General features: G+C 38.1%; 1 non-coding gene across 1 annotated transcript; it reads left to right on the forward strand.

Moving 5' to 3' along the window:
- Window positions 1-1,457: 1,457 nt before the first annotated feature.
- Window positions 1,458-1,564, forward strand: LOC141694249 (small nucleolar RNA R71). The gene has a single exon (XR_012563570.1). It is a non-coding gene; the product is annotated as a small nucleolar RNA R71 (small nucleolar RNA).
- The last annotated feature ends 4,433 nt before the right edge of the window (window positions 1,565-5,997 follow it).

Genomic DNA, 5,997 nt, shown 5'->3' on the forward strand with positions numbered 1-5,997 from the left:
TCCCCAAGATTATGGAAATCTTCTTATCTTCCTCAAAATCCAGAATAACAAAATCTGCTGGAAAGAAGAGCTTATCCACCTTGACGAGCACATCCTCAACTATGCCCCTTGGGTAAGTAATGGAACGGTCCGCCAATTGTAGCGACATGTATGTGGGTTTTGGATCAGGCAGATCCAGCTTTTTAAAGATCGACAATGGCATCAGATTAATGCTTGCTCCCAAATCACAAAGGCACTTGTCAAAAGTTAGATTGCCAATGGTGCAAGGAATGGTGAAGCTTCCTGGATCTTTCAGTTTTGGTGGTAACTTTTGTTGCAGAACAGCGCTGCATTCTTCCGTGAGAGCAACGGTTTCAAGGTCATCCAGTTTCACCTTCCTTGAAAGAATAGTCTTCATAAACTTCGCATAACTAGGCATTTGTTCTAGAGCCTCAGCGAAAGGTATATTGATGTGAAGTTTCTTGAACACCTCCAGAAACTTCTCGAACTGTCTATCCAGCTTTTGTTGCTGTAATCTCTTAGGAAAAGGTGGTGGAGGATAGAGCTGTTTCTCCCCTGTATTAGCCTCAGGTAGAGTGTGTTTAACAGTAGTCTTCCTTGGTTCCGCCGCTTTCTCCTTTTGCTTAGATTCTTCTTCTCTAATTTCAGCTTCTACTTCTTTTGCCTTTTCAGCCTCAGCTACTTTTCCAGACCTTAAGGTAATAGCCTTGACTTGCTCTTTAGCTTCCTTCCTGCCTGGTACTTCCGTGTCACTGGGAAGAGTGCCAGGTTGACGATTGAGCACTGCATTGGCTAATTGACCGATTTGATTTTCCAAGGTCTTGATAGAAACCGCCTGACTCTTGCACAACAGCTTAAGTTCCTCAAAATCAGCACTAGTAGGTGCAGCTGTACTTCCCTATTGAGGATATGATTGCCTTGTAGCATACTGCTGTGGTTGCTGGAATCTAGGTGGGGTAAACTGTTTACTCACTCCTTGCTGATATGGTGGCTGTATAGCATTCTTATTATTCCCCCAGCTGAAATTTGGATGATTTCTGTTATTAGGATGATAGGTCGCTGGCACAGGCTGCTGTTGTCGCTGATAATTATTCATATACTGAACAGATTCGTTGACAAGAGGACACTGATCCATAGCATGAGAACCTGCACAAAGCTCACAAACCATAGCTATTTGATTAACTCCATATGTAGCCAGAGAATCAACCTTCATTGATAGCACTTGGAGCTGGGCTGCAATAGCGGTGGCTGCATCAACTTCCAGAATACCTGTGACCTTGCCTGACGTCATCCTCTGAGTTGGGTTTTGATGCTCATTTGCAGCCATCGTCTCTATAAGATTATACGCCTCAGTATAGCTTTTAGCCCATAAGGCGCCTCCAGCTGCTGCATCGAGCATGGGCCGAGATTGGGCCCCCAAACCATTATAAAAACCAGTGATCACCATCCAATCCGGCATTCCATGATGTGGACATTTTCTCAACATTTCCTTGTAGCGATCCCAAGCCTCGCACATAGATTCTGTAGGTTGCTGCGCAAACTGAGTAAGAGCACTCCTCATAGCAGCAGTCTTTGCCATTGGATAAAACTTTACCAGAAACTTTTGCGCAAGATCTTGCCACGTAGTGATGGACCCAGCTGGTTCAGAATGTAACCAGTCTTTAGCTTTATCCCTCAATGAGAATGGGAAAAGCCTCAACTTGATAGCCTCATCAGTCACGCCATTATACTTAAAAGTGCTGCAGATCTCGACAAAATTTCTTATATGCATGTTGGGGTCTTCAGTTGCCGCTCCTCCAAAAGAAACAGAATTCTGCACCATCTGAATAGTGCCCGACTTGATTTCAAAGGTGTTAGCTTGAATAGCCGGATGAAGGATGCTTGACTGAATGTCATCAATTTTAGGCCGAGAAAAATCCATAAGAGCTGGATCAGCTTGAACAATACGATCTCCCATGTTTACTGGTTCTTTTTGCTCAGTTCCTGAATCCGAATCCTCAAAATCTAACTTCTCCGGAATATCAAGAACTTCGTCTGTCTCCTCAGCTGTATCTAAAGTCCTCTTGCGAGCACGAGAACGAGTTTGCATAAACGCTTGCTAAAGTACCTGAAACACAACCGAAAAGAGTAAATAACTACTACGTCCTAATCACTGAGTCCTAATGACCAATGATGGTAAGTACATAAACTAAACAAATACGCCGAGTCCCCGGCAGCGGCGCCAAAAACTTGTTAGGGCGAAAACACGCACTAATATTCACGCAAGTATAAGCGTTCGCAAGTAATATAGAATACTTTCTAGTTCGTTCCCTCAGAGACTCAGACTAAATTATTGTCTAATTAAACTCACTCACCAATGTATGATTACTTCTCAATGTTAAGATAATAACACTTAAAATTGTTGATTAAATATTAACTATAATTAACTACTTAATTAACCACTTAACTAACACTTCAATTTATCAATAATAAAACACTCATGAGATCACAACTTCATTATTACTTCCTTCGATAGCCATTGTTATTACCTTTAGCATGTGACAGTGATGACATTAATCGAATAACACGAAACTGATAAAAGCCAACTTTCATTGTACTAATACCATTCTACCAAGCATCCACAATTAAGATAGAAGTTGAATAGTCATCAATTATGTTGAGTTCCTATATGTCTACAGAAATTGACAACACAACGATTTAAGCACAAGTTATCCTTTTTGATTACATAGGGCAAATAAAACTGTTAGAGTTACCCATTAATCATGCACAACGTACATGAACCTATGCTAGCATGGCAAGTTCTAATCTCAAGATCCACCGTCGCTTCACAAGAGATTAACACCCTATCTTATATGTTCGCGACGCACATAAGACGAATACGCACAACCAATACTAGATATCATGCAATCATCACACACTAAAGTATTAAACAATTAACTAAAGATTTCCATAATAAATCCGTCGTAACCCCATGATCACGATTAGCCCATAATAGAACTTATCGCCATCATGGGTTCATATGAAATCATGACAAACAACACAAGAAAATAATAACTACACTAATTATATTAAAACAGAGTACGTCACAAGAGTAAATAAGTCAAAGAAAGAAAACTAGCATCCAACGTTACAACGAAATAAAAATCACAAGAATATATGCTTCCTCTTCGTTGCGGTGTGCTAAATCGGTCTTCTTCCTTATCTCCTTTGCTTCTTGCGTAAAACACAATCTAAAACATAATCTCCTTAATACTCTCTGTGAAAACGTCTCAAATCTACCTATATAATAGTCCCATAAAACTCAGATTACATAGAAGTTGGAAGCCACACAGAAGTAGAAGTCTAAAATAATTCAGCTTTTTCCCCGACCTTGCGCGGCCGCTCAGCATATCTGCGCGGGCGCGCAGGCTGCTGCGCGGCAGCTCAGCATTGCTGCGCGGGCGCGCAGGACCCTACTGGAAAAATTCCAAGCTTGCTCCGTTTCTTCGCCGTAATCTGCCCATTCCTTTCCTCTCGCAATGGTGAACACATGCCAAGGCTTATTCTTGATGATTCCTCCCCCGAAATACAACTAATACCCTGAAATGCATAAACACTAGAAAAACGCATCAAATACACAAAATACTTGATTTCAAGACACCAATTTAAGCCATTTTAAGACGTTCTAAGTGGTATAAAATGCCACTTATCAGGAACTCCAAACTTGGGATTATGGTATTCTAAGGGAACTGGTTTTGAAGCTGTTGGATACACAGATGCAGATTTTGCTGGATGCAGGGTTGACAGAAAAAGTACTAGTGGAAGCCGTCATTTTATTGGACAAAGACTTGTATCTTGGTACAACAAGAAATAACAGTCTGTATCAACTTCTACAGCTGAAGCTGAATACATAGCTGCAGGGAGTTGTTGTGCTCAAGTGCTTTGGATTAGAAATCAGCTAATGGATTATGGCCTAGTGTTACACAAAATTCCTATCATGTGTGACAATACTAGTGCTATATCTATAGTAGCTAATCCAGTAAATCATTCTAGGACAAAGCATATTGATGTGAGGTATCATTTCATTAGAGAACATGCTACTAATGGTACCATTGAGCTCATTTTTGTACTAATAGAAAAACAACTATCTGATATTTTTACTAAACCTTTGGATGAAGCAACTTTCACTAGACTTGTAAGTGAAATTAAAATGCTCAATTCTTCATCCTAAGGCAAGAACTCAGCTAATATTATGCAGCAGATTAATCTCCAGTAAATCAAAATTAATTTGATTAAATTGGAAATTAACTGAAATATGAATTATAAATATTTCAGAAATCTTTGTATATTTGTCTTTCAAATTCATTTAACTTGGAATTTTTCAAATTCTGAGTAAACTGCTTAGGTGTTAATTTACATCCTTAATATGTAAAATTAACTAAAGGCAGAATTACAATAACCAAAAGTATTTAGCAAACTGAGTTCTCGATAAGTATAAATTGACTTCTCGACAAGTCATTTTAGGACTTCTCGAGTAAGTCCTCGATAAGTCAACTCACTGACTTCTCGAGTGACTTCTCGATAGGTTTAAAATGATTTATCGACAAGTCCTTGTAGAGTTCTCTAATAATGTTCATTCACAGAGTTCTCTACAAGTACAATTCTTGACTTATCAATAACTCAGAACTGAAATAATTTAAACTGATAAATTATTTTGGTAAATTACTTTTGGAAAATTTATTCTAATTTTATTTCGAATTTAATCAAATAAAAGTTAGAATTGATTCAGTCCACTTTTTGGACAAACTGAGTATTTATTTAACATTTCGATAAGTCAAGTTTGAGTTCTCTATAAGAGTAATTTAAAATGAATTCTCGACATGTACTTCATTTCTTTAAATGACTTCTCGATAGACAACTCCAAATGTCTATTTTTGAGTTCTCGATAAGTCATATACTTTCACTATAAATACCCAGACTTATCAATTAATTTGAACTTGGAATTTTTCAAAATTCTAAGTAAATTGAATATTTATTACTTCATTTCCTCAGTATATGAACTTAATAAATAACAGAGCAAAAGAAGCAAAAAGTATGAAAAACTAAACAAATTTAATTCATAAATTCTGTTCAGAAAAATACTTTTGACATACTTGTCTCTAATTTCTCTGACTTATTGACACATTTACATGATTATATGATCTCTTGTTTACGTGAAAATAGGTTATTCCAATGTTAGTAGACTGGTACATTATTTGTGTTGTTTTGAGCATGCTAATAGTGGTTAATTTATTTGACTGAATGCTGATAGGTGGAGTTACTTTTTGTGTAGGGAGTATGTAATTATTTGCATGGGGAATAGTCACTCTCTAAAGTAACTAATATTCTTGAGTACTTGAATGGGGAATAGTAACTAGTCATTTCTAACTGTCTAATATGCGTATGTGTTTATTATTCGTATTATCCGGGTAACTCAAGAGTCTATTGGTTTCTATCTTTACTCCCTCTATAAATTAAAAATGCCTCCCTCTTTATCATTCATCAGCACTCTCTTTCTAATAAACTTTTTAGCCTCAAAACTCACCTATTGTTCTTTTCGGTCCAATGGCTGCCCCCGTTTTTCACACACTCAACCACAGTGTTTATCTTCCAGCTCGAAACTTGACTGACAATAAGGTCTATTATGACCCTTTTGGACTTCAAATCCACATCAAGGGGTTCGTATGCAGCTCTTTTGATCTTCCACGAGAGATCTTTGATGAACTCTCATGGGATGATCAACTTGGTATTCTTTTCTTTGAGATGGAAGTCTCTCTTGAGCAGGAGAGACGGGCCAGGGTGGCTGAGCAGCAATGACTTGCTGCTCTGGAACTGCAGGAGAGAATCATTTCTCTTACAAACTCCATGTCCAGAGCGTACGAGCGCAAGGTAAGGAGGTTGGCGGCATAGAAGAAGAAGGCTGAACTAGAGTAGTTAGGATTAGGATTTACTTGTTAAATCTATGTCTTACTATACTAT

Source organism: Apium graveolens, chromosome 10 (genome assembly GCF_009905375.1).
Source record: "Apium graveolens cultivar Ventura chromosome 10, ASM990537v1, whole genome shotgun sequence".
Classification (NCBI taxonomy): Eukaryota; Viridiplantae; Streptophyta; class Magnoliopsida; order Apiales; family Apiaceae; genus Apium; species Apium graveolens.